Source organism: Phalacrocorax carbo, chromosome 2 (genome assembly GCF_963921805.1).
Source record: "Phalacrocorax carbo chromosome 2, bPhaCar2.1, whole genome shotgun sequence".
Lineage (NCBI taxonomy): Eukaryota > Metazoa > Chordata > Aves > Suliformes > Phalacrocoracidae > Phalacrocorax > Phalacrocorax carbo.
The window spans coordinates 131,839,454-131,858,636 of record NC_087514.1 but is presented as its reverse complement, the minus strand read 5'-3'; the positions used below and the strand labels follow the sequence as shown (position 1 = coordinate 131,858,636).

Below are 19,183 nucleotides of genomic sequence, written 5' to 3'. Positions count from 1 at the left end.
ACTTGTCATTACATGCTTCATTCAAGAGAGAGTTTTTTGCCTAGTAGTGTTGCTGCTGCTTATTGCCACGGAGCCTGCACTGTGCAGTTATGGCTGTAAGAGGAACTTCTTACCTTTTTGTTTCATTAAGAAAAGATAAGATACAATATAGGTGAAATGTACTTGCTTTGCCAAACTGTCTGGTGGTTTATGAAGACTATATTAGGGAAGAAAAATAATAAATAAGTACCTGAAGTGACCCATGTTCATTTGCACCTTCCACTTTTTATCTGAATCAGTGCAATCAATACACATTAGGGACAAATCGATGTGTAAGCAGTGTGGACAATATTCTTGCTGATACCACTCATTCCACGAGGAATGTTTTGTGTTGCCAGGTGCCAAAGACTGAAAAGGCACTTGGAACAAGTGAGGTGCAGAATGTATTTTTAAAAGGGGCGAGGAAAAAATCTGTCCTCTTACACTTTTGTGTAATAAGCTCTATATTAATTAACAATGGTATGTGATATTAGTAAAAATAAATCCTTTTATCAGTAATGCAAAACAGAAGACATATCCTGTTTCTACTTGCAGAGGAAATATTTATTTATTCCATGCTGGTAAATTATTTGTATTTTACCATGGAGACGTATTTTTTGCTTCAAATAAATGTTAAAAAAGCAATCAAAAGAAAACATTAGCTTTAAAGGGCAAGAATTTAATCACTGAGGCTAGCTGAGTCTCTTGGCAATTGTACCAAGCCAGAAAAATGTAAGATTAAAAAATTAATTAATTTACTTAATGGTTCTTCGTTGTATAATGAAAAAAAGATACCTGAAAGACAGTATTACTGGACTAACCTAAGTGGTTCACCTGGAGCTCCAAATTCTCATGTATTTCATGAGGAAGGCCCAATTACTAGGTCTTGTTTGAAAGGTTCTTTACTGTATATGGGTAGGAGAGGTTGTCTGATGATGATCTTTTTTTAAGCTTTATTATTTGTACAGTGATCACACAAAGTTTCGTGATTCTACAAGCCATATACCAAAATTGTCATATTGCCAAAACACCTCTTTTTAATTAGTGAGGAGAGGGATGTCCCAGATTCATTCCCAAACAGGAGGTAGTGATAACTTCTCAGGGCTCCTCCCCTTGCTCAATTTGAGGACAGAGCCATGTGGGATGTTAATGAGCCCCACATAGACTCCATCATTTCAGTCTTAGCAGTTCCTCTGAGAACTCCCTCCCACAGCTGGGGATTACTCAGGAGCCTGGTTAATGACATAGCCGTGGCATGGGAGGTGCACCCAAGCTCTGTTCAAGTTACTTGTGACTCACAAGAGCTGCAACTTTGCCGCTCCATCATTGAATTAGACACTATAAAAATAGGTGTTGCACAGTTACAAAGAGGAAATATGACCCGCTGCTCAAAGAATTCAGATACAGTCCTGTGCTTATTTCTTTCCATACTGGCATGGGTGTTTTGAAGATAAACCTCAAGTGTCAGGTCAGTTTTGTTCACATGTTCTGATACAACATGCAGGAGTCATGCATTTCATTGTGAAATCTGTGCTGTGATACCATGGGACTCAGTGCAATCAGCATGAGGTGTGATATCTCACAAGTTACCATGACAGCATAACTCGTGCCTCAGCTGAGCTGAAAAAAAGATCTACTTTTAATGTGTGATGCTACAGAGATAACAGGACTTAATCACAGTGTTGGATTCTGACAACCATTTGTATATTGTTAGATTTATAATGCTCTGAGACTCTGATTCAAACCTTGTCTGTCTCAAAACCAGAAAGCTTTTACAGAAATAACCATATTTACAAAACAGCAATCTTTAAAAGTTTATTCCACAAATACCTCTAATTGATTTTCCATTTCTGCAGTTAGAACTAATGCTGTAGACATGAAGGAAAATACTTCTTAGTGTTTATTTTCAATTCACATTGTGTTACAATTGTAATTTCTTTATTACATTGTGTTGCAATACAATTACAATTACAAATTTTAAAAATTAAAAATTACAAATTACAAATACAATTACAATTGTATGATTTTCCATTTCCATTCACATTGTCTTACAATGTGAATTGTTACATTCTTCATTGCATTCATTGGACATATTCCTGATACAAATATGCAAAAATAAGGACAGTCAGTCTGCTTTGTGCTCTGGCATGGCAGAAGTGCTTAAGTACCTTCATAGAGCACTTTTCATTATAACATCGGAACTTAAGGCAGCAATAAAATAAAGATGAACATGTTTTTTCATGACTCTTCCATGATTTAGAGAGCTTTGTGAGCCTAGGTTGTAACAGCCAGAAAAGCTTTACATTTTCAAGGGTGGACAGTTGTTTAGAGTGTTCCTTATATTTTTAAAACTCAAACTGGGTAATTAAGCCTGAAGCCACCCAGAACGGATGGCAGTGTAGAAAGGTAAAGCTCTGGCTGGAAGGAAAGAAAGAAAGCAATAGCAGCTTTTCCAAATTTGGCACTGGGATGGTTTCACTGGAGTTCTAGTAGCCTTTTGCTGGAGTCTGCCAGTATCACACAAGAAACAGTTGCTAAGTATTATGTTATCTGCCCCTTTATGTTCAGTCCACAGGGGATATGGAGTCTATCAGTCTCTTGAAAAGAAGTCAGACTCATGCTAGAGGGACTTATGCTCCCAGTTTGGAAAGCCCCAGAACAAATCCAGGGAGTTGTCCAGATGGACACCCTCCCGCTTCCCTAGCAGTGAGTGCACTGTGGGCGCTCATCAAACACTTTTTGCTAAAATAGGCATAAATCAAGTGTCATGTGAGAGAGAGTATCCTTACAGAAACACTGGGTTTGCCTGCAGTAGGTCTGTGCCTCCCCTCTTGATGTAGTGCCAAGCACTGGATGCAAGGACACGGTCATTTAGTAATGGTAATAAAAGATACATTGGAACCTATGTGACCTTCATGAGAAGCTCCCACGTCCCACTATTTTTCTACTCTCTGACACATGGTAGGAGCCTCTGAAGAGCTGTTCTTCCCTCAGGTGTGGTGTTGGCTGGAGAGTGATGCATTGTGGGGAACCTCATGACCTTCAGCTTCTTTTCTAGATCAAGCCAGAGAAGTTTTTGCTGCTCTTTCCTGTTAATTTCCCACGTGCTCCATAAATTATTAAGAGAATAAGACGTATTGCTCTTGCCAGTTTTAACAGGAGGGAAATTATGACTGGAGAATAAAACATTTCACATGTGTAAATTGGCTTTCTCTGTAGCCCTTTTATTCTTGCAAAGGGAGACAATCCCTTGTCTTGCCTAACCTTAAAACCTGCTTGGTTAGGGAGCTGCAGGTCTGGGAACCACCAGGGGTTGGGGAGCTGGGGGACAGCCAGAGAAGTGGAAGTGCAGCGTGGCATGATAAACAGTGAAAGGAGATAAAAACGCACATGGAAAAAGCCAATTTAGATTCATTCGGTGCTGTCACCGAACCCACCAAAAACCTCATTGGTGTGACTTGTCTTTGGAAGGACAGCTGCAAACACGCCAGCCTGATGTGTGTGGGGGGTGCTGTGTATATAACTGGGGTTCTTGGTGATGGCTGAAGGGTGTTTTTAAGGCCTTTCAGGATTTTTGCAGTCTTGTTTGATGTGAACTTGAGGACTCTACACCTTTAGATGGGAGGAGGAAACTACTTTTGTCCAGTACATTGATGGAGAGGGCATATGTGTGTGGGCCACTGCTAATGCACTTACAAAAGCACATCTGCACAAACCCAGTGATTCATTTTAGTGCAAAACTGCACAAGGATACATAGTATGCATACTTAAGGCAAAGGCATAGTTGCCCCATGAATGTGTACAGAGTTATTGCAAATGCCTGGTAATTCATTTCCCACAAAAGACAGTAATGGCTCAAAGGAGCCCTCACAGGCTATAAGGTAAATAAACTGAGTGTTAATAGCTCCCAGGTAGCCCTGCAGAGCACCACTCAGAGGGTGTTTTTCAGGAAAGGTTCTGCGTGGCTGTCACCACCTAATAGTCCCTGACAGCAGGAAGAATGTTTGCCCTGAACGACCTTAAACTATGAACGCAGAAGGTTTTTTTGTGTGTGTGTTTCACTTTTTGTTTTAAAGGATATGGTTTTTTCTTCAATGTAAAACACTTTCAAAGACCAAGAAAATAAAACCTTGTAGGAGAAACTAATTGCTCAAACAAGGACAAAGCATAGACCATAAAATATTTTTAGAGACCCAGCATGTTTCATGTTAAGAAATGAGTGCAAAATAATGGAGAGAGTACATCAATGTGCTGTTGATGAAATATCCAAAGTCCAAGGTCATGTACTTCTCAGTATGTACAGGGGCAGAGTTTGATCTACTCCTGTGTAAAACCTCCTTTGTCCTTATAGAGCTAGTGCAAGGACACAGAGTCACAGCAGTCACTGGTTACTTCCTCTTAAGGAAGCAGATCCCCGGAAAGGTGCTATGATCTCTACCTCAGCCTGTGTACATGGCTGATCCATTCTGGTGAGGATCTGGCACATGGGATGCTTTTGCTATGAAGTGAATGGGTCCCAGAGCATCCTTAACCAAGAACCATTTGAGCTTGGCCAGCCTAGGAATTACTGAAAACACAGCACGCCTCCTACCCTGTGTGAAGGGCAGTTTTAAATTTACTCCACAATCTGTCTGTGTTTCTGCGGTTTCAGGGATACCAATATACATGTCACATAACTGGACACTTATCTGACTAGCAAGTCACAGTGAACCAGATTATTCACGAGCATCATTCCACTGCAGTTAATGTAGTTTTCTTGAGGATGGATTAGGTAATAGAACAGAACCAACCAGCTTGACTGTGCAACATGAAGTGCCCACTTTGCATGGATGTTGGTTTTAAAACAACTTTAAATGTGCTCCATTATCTTAAAAAAGTGCACGGGCCAGTTCTTGTCGGTGCTTCAGAAACTTGTAGGAGGAAACTTGCAGGGAAACTTGCTACTTCCTTGTGTTTTGTAATGGAATTCTGCAGGAGCAGCACAGCCAATGCCTCTAATATACATTGATGGTCAAAGGCCATAAGCCATCCCAGTAAAAAGGAGTTTTGGCTTGTACCCTATTGTAGTTAACCAAACTCACTTCTGCATGTGCTGCATGCTGTAATGAGGTAATAGAGAAGCCTGCAAAAAGCAGTGGACTACACTGAGCAGGGTTGCGGGTTTCCTTGTGTAGCTTCTGTGGCCTGTTTACAACTAGCTTTCCTGCTTTTCTAGAGTGTCTGAGTTTACACAAAATGGGGAGCACGTACCTCACATGCTGGGAGGATAAAAGGAGAGTAGTGGGGTCAAACAATGCCCCTCATAGCCCTATAAAGACAACTGACAGAAATAGTTGCAGAAGTATTCTCAGGTTTCTAATATGGTCTATCTATCAATGCTGATATGAGAGATGTAACTTGTATATTTTCTGCTTTTGAAGAATTTACATTTACACTTTAAATTATGTTAATCTAAAATCTCTGTAGTTGGGTCAAATTTAAGTGTTTTGCTGGTGCCATCAAGTGGCAAAATGTTGGACTGCAGAACTCCAGCAGCATCCAAATTCGTTCCAATTTCTCTTGAACAGCAGCAGTGAGGAAAAGAATCTTTGCCAAGCCTCCTCCAAAAATATATACATACATATATACACCAGAAAAAGATGGAGTGAAATACGTACGATGTCATGGTTACTTGAGTTACTTCAGTTTAATCTGTATTCTAACTAGTAGAAAGGCTAGTATTTTTGAGTATTACAAATTGATAAGTATGGACAACTCATAAAGCAAACTCAGAGACCCTTGCTGAAGAGATACTGAACTGAAGGGACACAATGCCATATTCTGAATTTCCTTCCCAACTGTGTTTGCTCTCCTTTGTTACTAGCTAATCCCTTTTTACAGAACATGGCCCTTAAGATTTTGTATCATATCTGCACTTCATATCATATGTGTGTAGTATCACCAGAGTGGAATGAATATTCAGTTTTCTGTTCTATTCACTAAATCTACAATGTGGTTAATGCATAGTTAAAACTTATAGCTCATCATTCATATACACATCATGTTTTTTTCAGCTGGGTGACATCACAGTGCTGCTCAGTGGGAAGGCCTCTGCGCAAAGAGAAAGCATAAATGTAGAAAGCTTATGTTCTATTTGCTTATAAAAATCCAAATCAATTGATATGTTTTTGGTTGATTTCTCAGATAGCCCATAATATCAAAACTCATAGATGCTACCAGTGTGGAAACCTATCCTCAGTTTCAAAATCTAAGTCATGCAGGGCTGGATTTTGGAGGTGCTTAGCACCCATGCCTGAATCCACAGTTCCTGAAAATGCTGAGTATTTCCCTCTTTGAAGGCCTGGCCCTTACAGCTCCTCACCACACACCCCTAACACTCAGTAGGAGCTGTAGGAATGCTTCGAATGGGTGCAGGCTCCAACTTTTGATCCTATAAGGAGTTAAGTTATTCCTACATTATGGGGATCACTTTCAGCTCCTTCTGATGCCAAAGGGCTCCCAGAATCCAGCCAAACTGCATGGTCCTTTTCACTGAAAAGAATCTGAAGGGAAGACAGAACTGTACCCATCTTTCAGTTTAAACAATGGAAAACAAAGCAGGTGTAAAAAAAATCACAACAGAAGTGAGAGCAAATGGGAGTGCCAAAATGAAGGAAATGCAGTTGGAAAAATCAGCCATAATGAGTAAGGTTTTCCTGGTATTAGAAATAGCCTTATAGTTCTGACCTGGCCTTGCTAAAGCTGAGCTTGACCCAAAGGGTCTAATCAGATGTCTGTTGCTAAAAGGAATGGGTAGCCTTGATTGCATGGCTGAAGAAGAGATGTTGGCTGCAAGAAAGGGAGAGAAATTATGCTAAATTGGAAGGGATTTGTTTGACTTCTGTGGCTGGCTCAATGAGTTCCCAAGGCTTAGGGTTATAGCACAGTCCAACAGGAATATGACAATAATACTCTGGGTCTAACCACAAGTTCAGAATGGTTATTGTCGTCTCTTTCCTTTTTAAGCACTTTCCCACAATAGCACTGTCCAGTGTAACATGTACTTCTGTGTCATGGGTGCTGTCAGTTGGGCAATGTGGGCATCACAGGTGTTGTGCAAGGTTATGTGTTCAGCAGTGCTGAGCACCTCTGCCTTAAACTAAACTCACTGAGACTCCCCTCCTCCCCTCGCAGCTCTGTCACACCACAATAGTACCTGACTTCCATCCTGGAGGCCGGGTCCCATGCACCCTTCTGACTGGAGATCTGGTGCTGAGCATGCTCCCTTATGATGGACTGTGCCACAGGAGTGTGCTACTATTGAGCAGCGATGCTCACTTTAGAGCTAAATCCAGGGATTTAAGGGGTCTGAGCACTGATTTGGGATGATCAATGCATACATAGGATTGCCATGATACAAATTCTCTTTCCAGCATTTAAATGAAAACCTACTAACCTGGGAATGCTTAGCTTTTGCCTAGTTCAGCTACTGTGCTTTTGAAGATGCACTTTTCACTACTTCGGTGTTTCATGCATGTGGGTGGCATGGCTCAATAAGTAATACATTGCATTTGAAGCCTTTTGGAGGAGTTCCTCTGCATAGTGGCAGTAGTTGTATCTGTAGAAGGGTGCCTTTATGTTCCTTGTACTTATTTTGAATCAAGAGGCAGATGACATTTTTTGCACTGGAAACCGCCTCTCCGCTCATAAGAGCATCTGTAATTGTAGTAGCTTGGCTGTAACTTGGAGAGGGGCCTGGCTGTGGGTGATCTCCAGAAATCCCTTCCAACCTGAACCCCACTCTACTCCACCACTTGGAAAAAGCAGCTCTCACGAGCTGTTCTCCCTGTGCTCTCCCTGCACCCTGGCATCTGCTGGGTAGCACTGGCCATCACTTCATTTCATTTTCCTCTTAAAGCCACCTTTGCCAGCCCCTTGTTTCTCATGGAACAAAAATTCCTTTGGGTTCTGTAGCTTTATACATAGGAAATTTGCCAGCATGTCTAAAAGCCACAGATTAGTTATGCAGAGCTGCATTGGAAAACATCCCTCTTACCACTAGTTTTAGAACCACAGAGTCTGTGGCTCTCGTTCTTGCCCTGTGTATTATACTTTCACAGCCCCAAATCCTGCACATATATGGAAAATACTAATATCAGCATAATCTAATAATGTCTAATTTACTAGAAAGTTATATTTAAATCAACCCTATGGGATTTTATTTAAGTATTTTTGTGTGGTTCTTATGAAAAAGCAATATTTGCTCCATAAAAATAAAATAATTCTCACTGTGGATATTTCCTGAAGTTTTATTTACAAGCTGTATTATAAACATATTTATTTAGGCTTCTTATGCTTCCCCCACTGAAATTTCTGCTAGTGCTGTCAGAAGCACAGCCACAAAAGTACTACATTTTCATCTTGCCTACTTCATCTTTCTCCTGTATAACTGTTTGCACTACAGTAAGTTTCTAATTAATATCTAGCCTGTATCTCTGGTAGGTTTCATTGAGATCAGCGAAGGTGGTGCTGTTGGGGATACTGTAGCTCTGCTACTTACCTGGAAGCTAATTTGTGTAATACAGAAACTGTGTGTGGAGGAAAGGCTGCTCTAATTTGCCCCTATAATAGCACTATCAGGATTGTGAGCATCTGGCTATGATCTGAACAACTCTTCTGCAGTATCACTTTACTGTGAGAGTTGCCCAAGACAAACAACAAATGGATGTTACGAACATGGATTTGTAAAGTAGCTTGCAAACCTTTTCTCCCTGTCTGACTGCTAAGTTAGTTTTCTGAGATGGGGCACGTAGTCGCTGTGACTCCTCTACCTTCTCACTAGGTACTATGCCTGAGTAGGCCAAAACCTTTGCTTGCTTGCAACGTGAGGTAGGAATGTAAAGATAACTACACAGACTATATGCCATCTAGGCATTTTCCATCTTGTGGAAAAGGGAATGCTTGTTTCTGGACCTCTTTTTCTCTTCAGAGTGGGGTTCACTTGGATCAGGGGCTCTACGCTAGTGTGCCTTGACAACAATTAATCCAAGGGATTGCATATTCAGAAAAGAAAAATACAAAAGCAATGAAGATTTGTTTTTCAAGCTCATTATACATTCTTGCACTGATCCTATGACTGTGGAATCACAGCACTTTGTCATGCTCCTGGGATGGAAGTCCCATAAGCATCATTTAAGAAGAGCAGGTGCTGGATTCTCCACCTGGGATGGGGTAATCCTGGTTATACATACAAACTGGGGAATGAGAGGCTGGAGAGCAGCCCCTCAGGAAGAGCTCTGGGGTTGGTGTTGATGGCAAGTTGAGTATGAGTCAGTAGTGTGCCCTGACAGTCAAAAGGACCAACCATGTCCTGGGGTCATCAAGCACAGCTTAGCTAGCCAGTTGAGGGAGGTGATTGTTCCACTCTACACTGCACTGCTGCAGCCTCACCTCGAGTACTGTGTGCAGTTCTGGGCTCCTCAGTATAAGAACATCAAACCATTAGAGTGTGTCCAGAGAAGGATGACCAAGATGGTGAAAGGTCTCGAGGGCAAGACTTATCAGGAGTGGCTGAGGTCACTTGGTTTGTTCAGCTGGAGGAGAGAAGGCTGAGGGGTGCCCTCATTGCAGTCTACAGCTTCCTCAAGGGGAGCAGCAGAGGGGGAGGTGCTATCTCTGGTGACCAGCATTAGGACAAGTGAAAATGGTATGAAGCTGCATCAGCGGAAGTTCAGACTGGGCATTAAGAGAAGGTTCTTCACTGAGAGGGTGGTCGGTCACTGGAACAGGCTCTCCAGGGAAGTAAGTGTTGATGGCACCAACCCTGTCAGAGTTCAAGGAGCATCTGGACAATGCTCTTAGTTATATGGTTTAGTGTTAGGTAGCCCTGCGAGGAGCAGGGCGTTGGACTCAATAATCCTTATGGGTCCCTTCCAACTCAAGGTATTCTATGGTTCTATGGTCATTTTATGGAGAGGCTAGTTTATGATAATGCAGAGGAGCACAAGGACAGGAAGGCATGTTTCCAGTCTTTGAGTCAGATACGCAGATGCCTAGCCTGCATCTTCCATTCCTGTTCTTCAGGGAAGCCTGCAGGGCTGAAGGCTATCCTTGAACTTCTCCAAGTCAGCCCTAAGCAGCAGCATGTTCTGCCTTCAAAGCTTTCCTGTAAGTCAGTAACAGTAATTTGAAACCTACCTGAGTGTTGAAAAACAGATATTTGGCATCATCATTTGCCTATCTATCTGCTAGTCAGTGTTTTGTTTTGTTTTGACTAATGCTATCATGATGAACAAGAAATTTTGGAACTGGTTTCAGTGGAAGTGGCACCGACCCCAATGTATTCTAAAGAAGAAATTGGTTGTGGTAAGAGGCTAGGAGAAGCAGCCCTGACTCAGAAAACATACCCCAGAGCTCTTCCCCTCAGCTGTTGTCTAGACAGATCTCTTATTTTACAAAGCTTTCTGAAAAAGCTGAGCACTGACTTTTCATGTTTATGCTTTTGGGATTTGTGGATGCTGTAAATTAGGCCAGTAGTGACATCTTTAAGGTCAGGAAGGTTGTTTGGGACAACAGCCAACAGTGAATAATTACCAAATGATGGGCAAATTAAAAAAAAAATAAAAGGAAATTTGGAACTTCAAGTTTTTCAGCAAAACAATGTGTGGAGATTTGTGGGTATCAATATATTTCAATGTTAATATTTAAGGCATTGTGAAGAGTAGAAGCTTAAATTTCCCATTTTAGAATGCAGATATTTGCACATCTCAGTCTACCTTGCTGTCTAACCTGTTAGCTGTCTGTTGCTATTGTTTTTAAAAACACTTCACTTAAACATTTTGACTGTGAGAAGTATATGTCTAGCCTACCTTGGCCAAGGATCTACACCATTACCATAAGGTTGATGTCCTTTAACAAATGTACATGGAGACTTATCCTTTACCGTGTTGTCTTCTGGCAGTACAGGTAGTGCAATTCCTACATGCTCCCTGTCTGCTTCCCAGGGAAGCTTGTAGCAGTGAAATCTTTACATCTGAAAGAAAGAAAACCCACAAAATGTCCTTTAATGGTGGCAACGCGACAGTGATGGTTACTTGAAATCTTTTAAACAATGACAACTTGTCTTTATTTTCTTGGCTCTGAGTTACTCAGCCTTATTTTGAGTAATGCTATTGTGGCGAACTGCCACTAGGACAAGTACGTACAACAGTGATTTGCAATAGTTTAATGAAGGTTGAATCAAGTCTATTATGTTTTCATCAGTGAAAGCAAGAAAGAAGGTGGTAGATACGTGCAGCATGTACATCTTAGAGCGTAACTGAGTCTCAGCTGCCAGCCTGTAGATACCTGCACTGTCCCTTCAGTACTACATAAGTGACATATGGACAGCAAATATATGCAATGGCACAGATGGAAGCTTTAGCATCTAATTCCCGCTGATTTCATAATTTGTTATTTGTGCCTCTGGAAACCTCCCCTCTCCATATGTAGAGAGGGGTGAGAAATGTTAGTTTAGTGGCTGTAATTTACACTGAATGCAGGCACTTCACATGGATGTGCTAGTGGCTGAGGATATTCAGTACATTTCTGTACATCTGTATCATTTGAACAAGCAGTTCAATGTGTTTAGATGCATGTTCACCTCACATAGTTTTGGTTTACAGTGTTGTACAGATGGACACCGAACTCACTGAAAATTTAAAGCTTCCTTTTCTTTTGGGTGGCAGCAGTTTTCCAGTCAGGAGAACACATGCACAGCCAACCATCTTATTAAGGAGAGAAGTACTGTGAGGAGCAGGGAGTTGGACTCAATGATCCTTATGGGTCCTTTCCAAGTTGAGATATTCCATGATTCTATGATTCTGTAAGAGCCAAAGTGAGTTATTTAATTTGACTTAGTTGTCCAGGATTTTCTGTAAACCTTATCAAGGAAGTAATGAACTGTTGTATATGATGGGGATGGTCACCCTCAGGATGTTTTACTGGCATGCTGTCATCATTCATATGAAACCAGAGAGAATGATGTTTAGGTGAATGGGTTGGGAATCAGCAGCCATGTCTGTGTTTGTTGTCAGCCCTGAGTGGCCTTGGTTCTTGCTTTAGCTAGACCTCATCTGTACTACCATCTTTTTCTCATATTGAGTGTTTGTTTACTGATGAGCGAAACAGCTGGACATGTCTGCAGACCAGGAGGAGTGCCTTTGTTGACTGTGGTGTAGCCATTATGCTGCTATGACAGCACAGGCGGTGGTGAATCATGCAGATATTCCAAATCGCTCCCAATTACCTTGGGTTTCTCTACCCTGTGCTCCCAAGTATGGTGTTGCTCTAGGTTTCTGGATGTGTGATTCCTGATGGACCAAGGTGTATCAGCTAAAGAAATCCTTGTTTAAGCAGATATGTGTCATGGTTTTAGTTGGGATAGAGTTAATTTTCTTCACTCTAGCTGGCACAGTGCTGTGCTTTGAACTTAGCATGAAAACAATGTTGAGATAACACACAGATGTTTTGGCTGTTGCTGGGTAGTGCTTGTACTAGTTAAGGACTTTTCTAGCTTCCCACGCTCTGCCAGGTGCACAAGAAGCCGGGAGGGGAGGGGGCACAGCTAAGAGCAGATTCAAACTGACCAAAGGGATATTCCATATCATGTAATGTCATGCCCAGTATGTTAACTGGGAGGGGCTGGCTGGGGGCGGGGAGGGAGGGAGGCAGCAATCGCGGCTTGGGGACGGGCAGCATCGGATGGTGGGTGGTGAGCGGCTGTATTGTTTGTATTTCTGGTTTTTTTTCCATTTCCATTTTATTATATTATCATTATTGTCATTATTATCATAATCATTATTATAATTATTATTTTACCACAATTATTAAACTGAGCTTATCTCAACCCACAAATTCTTTTGGTCTTCCGATTCTCTTCCCCATCCCACAGAGGTGGGGGGAGTGAGCGAGCGGCTGCGTGGTGTTTAGTTGCCAACTGAGGCTGAACCACGACAAGATGTTATTAATCTTTGCTAGTCCTGATCATTACTTTGGAGATGGAAGGAGAGGGTGTTTTTTATTAAGCTATACTGGTTAAAAGTGCCACTCTGCAGGTACTACCTACATTCAGTCTTATGGTGTTTCTCAAGTGTAAGGTTTCCCTAATTCCAACTTTGTCATACCTTGATTCGGAGGTAAAATAACATCCCTGAGCCCACATATTCTAAAATGTGAGGGGAAATAGGCTCGTTATTATGTGGCTATGAGCATTTCAATGAGCATTACAATCCTGATCCTAAGGTCAGGATACCTCTAAGTATAGGCTTTTAAGGAAGAAAAAATGATAGCTACAAAAACTTCCCCTCAGAGTACATTTAGACTCAAACTGTGGCAGATTCCTAGATATCTAAACAGATCGTAGGGAAATATGTGGGAGAGATTATGATCTACAAGACAGAGACAGTGCTGCTGTGTTGTGTTTTGTTCTATCTGGTTTCTTGGCAGCACAATGCCCTCCTATCATGTAGTTCCTTCCATGTGGTTCAGCACCACTCTGCTGCTGCCTGATGCTGTTCCTTTATCCGTTTTGCCGGAGTGCAGGGGACAATATGTTTGTATTGTACAGTGAACCAAAATAAGAATCTGATGTGCCATAGATTATCAGAAAACTTTTCTGTTTTTAAGTTTCTGAAGGAACTCAAGCATCATTTCTTAGTTCTGTCTAAAGTCTTGTTTCCCCTTTCTGAAAGTAGGCAGGCAGATGCCAAGTCACTTGCGTCTCTGTGGTGTTTGTATTCATTACGTCAACTCTCACTGGAAACATTAATAAATCATTCCTGTTGACTGCTATCTCTAGATTACTAAGTTGCAGAACAACCACTTTATCTTAGACAGAAAAGAGAAGCATTGCACACAAAGGTCTGATCATTCATTCAGCCCAAACAGGACTTTGTTAAGCTTAAAACGTTTCTAAGTCTCCTTCTCACAAAGAAGTATTTATAGCTGCTATCGATCCAGTGATATTGAAGATCTCAAGGACACATTAAAAAAAAAAGTATCTTCCCAGAGAATATCAAATGAGGGCTAGGGTGAGCAAAGTTTTAAAGAGTGTATCATGAACAGTCCTTAAAAGTCTCAGCAATATAGTCAATGATTTAATAAAGACGATTACCATTTCTAACTTCCACAATTGTAGATTTATCCTGAATTCCGACAGCCAACCTCCAGCTTTCTGGATCTTTTGTTCTGACAAAAAAAAAAAAAAAAAAAAAAGCTAATGTTCTGGGATTGGAACATTAGTTCACTAGTGCCTCCTTTATTTTCAAAAAGTTTTTGCCTTCAAATTTGTTTTGATGTGGGGAGCTCAGACCAGACTGTATGAATACAGTGTCTTAGATTGTGAGCTTGTGAAAGGCTCCAGTAACTGATTTGATCAGTGTATGACGCCAGAACATCTTTTGGGGTGTGTTGCCAACAGCTTCCAGAAGGTCTGTGGAAAGAGAGTTCTTAGAGGGATAGAATTAGGACCTGGCTCTGTATAAGTTCACATAGGGTGCATTCACATTGGCATTTTAATTTGGATCAGGAGTGCACTTTTGACATGAATTTCCCAATGGTCTCTATTTTGCAGTGCCTTGGTCTTGGAGTGCATGAACTGGGTTTCTTCTGGATGAAATTAACTGGAAGATGTGCTCCAGGAACACACCAGGAGGGCACCACAGCCACAAATGGACCCTGAGTCACTGGAATCACACTAGAAGTAATAAAAAGTAAAGAGCACCTGAAAAGCACTTTTTTGGACCTCAGATCCTCAGCACCGTTTCACTCTACACATCTTCTCCTGTCCATATATAGCCTATAATACTTGCCAATGTAGACATAGTCACCGAGCAACATACTGATGTGGCATTCAGTGAATTTTTTAGGGGGTGGGAGTGGATGAACTTTTTTTTCACTAACTCTTGCCCAATAAACATATAAATAACTATTAGTATATCAACGCTGAATCTGACTATCTGATCATAGGGTAAAATGCTTAGGGTACGTTCTTTGTATATATATAACCTAGCATTATACAAATACACATGTGTGCCTCTGGTTATTCACAGGTGCTGTTTATCAGTGCAAATATTGGTAACAAATAATCGAGTGCAAGATGATAATGTAATAAAATTAATGAATGCAGTATTTTTAAAAGCTGAAAACAATTGTGTTCTATTAATTTATTTGCTTGTAGTTATGTGACTAGGAAAAAACGCACCATTTAAAAAACATGTATGATATTATAAAACATGCAGCCACCTTCTTCTCAGGTACCAATAGGTGAGTTCATGTAAGCGTGTGTTTACACCACCAGAAAAATGTAGCTTACTGCCTGTATTACAATACAGATTTTCCTGTTCACAAAGAAATGTTATGACCTGGCCGTGCTTATTTCTTTCTTGTGTTTCAAGAAAGTTGTCATCTAACGTAGTTGTCATCTGAAAGATGCTTTGCTGGTGTGCTCACATCCTGACGTCGCAGCACGTTCTGAGCTTAATTTTTCCTTTTGCTGGGTATCCTGTGTAGCCAACATGAATCTTCCATGTACTTTAACTAAAACTTAGATCAGGCCTATAATTCAGTAAACTTTCAAGTCTGTCAATAGTTAAAACAGTTCAGATGGAAATTCACCCAAATTCCTGTAATGCAAGGAATACAACTTGCCTCAGGGAAGATTCATAAGTGGGAGGCATCAAGACACAGTTTGACAAGTGTGACAATCCAATAATATCAAAATACTCTGACTAGAATTCAAATGTTGGACATGAGACATTACAAATAATGGAAGAAGTTAGCAGTAGTAGTAAACCAGAGGGATGTCAGTAAGATGGAACCTAAGAATTGGTTTTGCTAACAAAAGAGACAAAATCTTGTGTGAAAGAACGCTGGAGGACTTGAGGCTAACTTTGGAATCAGTTATGTATGTAAAAAATTTGGCTTAAAAAAAAAATTGTCATGAGCAGTGAGCAGCATGGAGGTTCAGCTTTCCAGAACTTTAAAAACTGCCGGAATTCTGCTGTAACCTGCCCCCTAGCCAACAGTATAATTAGGCCTGTAAAATATAGTAAAAATGCATTGATGTCTGAAACTTCCTGATTACACATTTTGCTATGAAAGCAAAATGCAGGCTTCCTGTAATTTTAAATTTTAATTTTAAAGTTTATCTCAGTAATTCTATGTCAATCTATAATCAAGAAAAAAAGAAGATTCAAAACCAGAGTAGATCAAATAATATCTTGGTAAATATTGGTGATTGGTTTGTGAAATATGCTCTTTTTTTTCAGATTAGAAATACAATATACATGTTGTTTTTATTTTTTATTAAAGTGGTTTCAGGAGATTTTAAGCCCTAAAGCCACAGTATAATGTATTTTAGCAGTCATCTTTTGAGGTGTAATCAAGATATTTCCCAGGGAACTGACAGACTATTGCACAAAGTAGAAAATGTTTTGTTTCATTAAACCAAAAGGAAAAAAATGTGTCTTGCCAGAAAAACACAACCATTAGAAAATACATTCTGTAACACCAAATGGATATCAAATACTTTTAATGGAATAATTTGCCTTTACGAGTTCTCTTCTTACCTGTCTTGTGAGGCAGTTGGATAAGAAGGAATTTGAAGTGGAGTTAGTACCTCAACGCAATCCAAGGTTCTTCATAGGATTTCAGTTCCTTCAATTTCTCTGTAGTAGTGGGGCAGGTCATGCAGCAGCAGTATGTTTTGTATTTGAGCTTCTAGGGGAAGATACAGGGATAAAATACCAAATATCAAAGGTTTTGTTAGTGTATCTGGATGCTAAGGAGGAAACAGATGACTTCTGCCTAATTCTGGCAAGTGTCAACAGGAAACAATGGTTGCTTTTACTACTGCTACTGGTTATTTGTAACAACCTTTCAAATATTGTGTTTATGAAACCCCGAAGAGATATTATTCCAAAGCAGAAGACAATATCTGGGGAGTAGCCCCTCTTCTCCCAGGCTGTATTGTCTGTCTGTCTTCAGAAGACACAGGAAATTGTGTAGAGCAGGTCTAGGAACTAAGCCTACCTTCTCATTCAGTGCAGCGCACTGTGAGTATGCTTTGGCCTGTGTTCTGGTAGTACTTGACAGTGAGAGGGTGTTGGGGATCTTTTGGGGTGATGCACAGAATGAGGCAGCTGATGATGTCCACAGATGGTTACCTAGTGCATGAGCGGGGCGGACGTTAGAACACACCTGGGAGCTGGGATCCGAAACACAAGTAGGTGATGGGCTGTTTTACCTCTCCTGAATAAAGCGGAATATATAGCCACAAGCCAATCCAAAAGCCAGTTCATTACCAGAAATTCAATTGGGAAGAATTGAGTGAAGTCATGTGGATGTCAGTTCAATTCTTGACAAATCGACTGAGCCTAGAACATTTCAAATAAAGCAGGCAGCACAGCAGCAGGACTTCTGTGAACTGCCATTTCTTACTCCCATTCTCAGAGATATCAATAAAAATTTTTTGCTTAGATCTTTTGTGGGATTTTCATACCATCCTTCAAAACAGTTGAACCCGGCCACTGGTGGAGCTTGGATTTTGGTTAGTTGGCTTGCTATATATTTCTGCCTTCCTGTGTTTGACAGACATGGAGATAGATTTTCATCTGTTTTACTTTCTTCTGCTGACCTTTTATCTTAATGTGGTTTTTGTTTGAGTCAAATTGGCATGAAAATAAACGGATGCGTTTGAAAGGAGTGTTTTTGTTCTGTTGTTTCTTTCACCAAGCAGGGCAAAATTAGCTGGAGGTCCTACTTTTCTTGGAAAAGCAGTGTGAAAAAAGCTGGAAGCAAGTCTTTTGGCAAGTGATAATACATAAATAGCTTTTCTGAATACCTATTAAATGCACTGTCATGTTATTTTTATCCAGTGGAGCTGGTAATTGGTTTATTATGACTTTGGACCACTGTTTTGTTTGTTTTTTTTTTTTCATGGATAGCTTGGCCATCACATTAAAGTGAAATACACTTTAATGTTTGTGCCATGTACAAGTGATATAGCTGTATCAGTAGTTCCCAAAGTTCAGAAGTTTAATATATTCCGAAAAAAAAATAATTTCAGTGTTTCTTTTTCATGCTTCATCTTAGTCTAGAGCTGAATGTATTGAAATGCTCAACAGAATCTTTTCCTTCATTTCATTAATTACTCAGCTGTTGAAAAACTGTGTTATTTCTTTCAAAAAAAATTACTATGGAAGATTTAGAGTTGTGGTTTTAAGATATTATGGGAATGACCTGCCTTAGTTGTTGTTATAGAGGGTGTGCTGACTGGAGGAAAAGGCTTAGGACATCACTTCTACCCTCTAAATCTTCACACAGAAGAGATCACCGCACATGTAAATCTCTCAGTATCTAAGTTGGATGTATCTCTGCCACCGGTATCTCCACATTAGTGAGTTTCTTTGGGAAACAACTAATTGGAAGGACTAAGGTCCCTGATACCTCTATAGCACCCTTACCAGGGTGGCTGTTCTGTGATGGTGTGACAAAGGGGTCACGAAAAGATAGATATCACCAAATCACAGATTCACAGAATGGTTGAGGTTGGAAGGGACCTCTGGAGGTCATCTAGTGCAATCCCTGCTCAGGCAGGGCCACCTGGAGCAGGCCGCCTAGGATCATGTTTCCAAGGAGGGAGACTTTACAGCTTCCCTGGGCAACCTGTGCCAGTGCTCAGTCACACTCACAGTCAAAAGTTTCCTTACGTTCAGGTAGACCCTCCTGTGTTTCAGTTGGTGCCCATTGCATCTGGTTACTGGGCATCACTGAAAAGAGTACGGCTCCATCTTCTTTGCACCCTCCCTTCAGATAGTTGTTCACACTGATGAGATCACCTCTGAGCCTTTTTTCTCTAGGCTAAACAGTCCCAGTTCTGTCAGCCTTTCATCCTATGAGAGACGTTCCAGTCCCTTCGTCATCTTAGTGGCCTTTCACTGGACTGTCTCCAGTATGTCTGTCTCTCCCTTGTACTGGGGAGCCCAGAACTGGACACAGTAGTCCAGGTGTGTCCTCACCAGGGCTGAGTAGAGGGGAAAGATCACTTCCCTCAACCTGGTGACACACTCCTCATGCAGTCCAGGATACCATTGGCCTTCTTTGCTGTGAGGGCATGTTGTTCGCTCATGTCCAACTTGGTGTCTAC

At 40.9% G+C, this 19,183-nt stretch overlaps 1 long non-coding RNA gene across 3 annotated transcripts in view; it reads left to right on the top strand.

Annotated features, from left to right (window-relative positions):
* The window catches only part of LOC135312072 (uncharacterized), a 34,691-nt gene extending 19,506 nt beyond the window's left edge, over positions 1-15,185 (top strand). For all 3 annotated transcript variants that reach the window (XR_010371710.1, XR_010371711.1, XR_010371712.1), the window contains exon 4: positions 14,609-15,185. This is a non-coding gene — a long non-coding RNA (uncharacterized LOC135312072). The remainder of the gene's footprint in view (positions 1-14,608) is intronic.
* The last annotated feature ends 3,998 nt before the right edge of the window (positions 15,186-19,183 follow it).